The sequence below is a fragment of the Patagioenas fasciata genome, chromosome W (genome assembly GCF_037038585.1).
Source record: "Patagioenas fasciata isolate bPatFas1 chromosome W, bPatFas1.hap1, whole genome shotgun sequence".
Lineage (NCBI taxonomy): Eukaryota > Metazoa > Chordata > Aves > Columbiformes > Columbidae > Patagioenas > Patagioenas fasciata.
This window is the reverse complement of record NC_092559.1, coordinates 44,481,072-44,481,756: the sequence shown is the minus strand read 5'-3', so window position 1 is coordinate 44,481,756 and position 685 is coordinate 44,481,072.

Here is a 685-nt window from a genome sequence, read left to right as displayed (position 1 = left end):
GGAGGGGACACAGTCCCACTTTTTTTTTTTTCCTTTCTTTCTTTTCGTAGCAGCCGGATCAAGACTCCATGTGTGCGTGCGTGTGGATTAAAACCTTTGAGAAGAAGGAGGGAAAAAAAAAACAACAAAAAAAACACAAAAGCAAACCAGACCTCAAACCCCGCATCAGGACGACCTGGGCTTTAAAAAGGGATACAACACTCTGGATGCGCTTGTTCTTCTCTTTTGTGACAGATGCTTAAACCGATTCCGACGTCCAAATCTTAGGGTTGGTGTTTGATTTAAAAAAAAATATTTTTATAGACATCATTTTGGCTTGCTTTTTTCTTTTTATCTTTTGATTCTGCCCTGCGTTGCATCAATCCCGTCTCCCCTTCAACCCGCCCTCCCCCCCTCCCCACAACCCCCCCTCCCCAGCACTGGCGGGTTGATGGGAGCTGCGGCCCCGGGGAGGCCGAGGATCCTCCGCGGCTCCAGCCGCGCTCCGTAGCCGCGCAGGACGGCGCGGCGCCGGCAACCTCCATCCGCCTCCCCCAGCGCGATGCGCCTCACACTGTACCCAGCCTTTTGATTTTTTTTTCTTTTTTGGGCAAAACCAGAGCGAGTAGCGGCTCCCTCCTCCCCTTTTTTTTTTCTTTTTTCTTTTTTTTTTTTTCCTTGTTTGTTCTTTTTCGCAGCTGGCAGA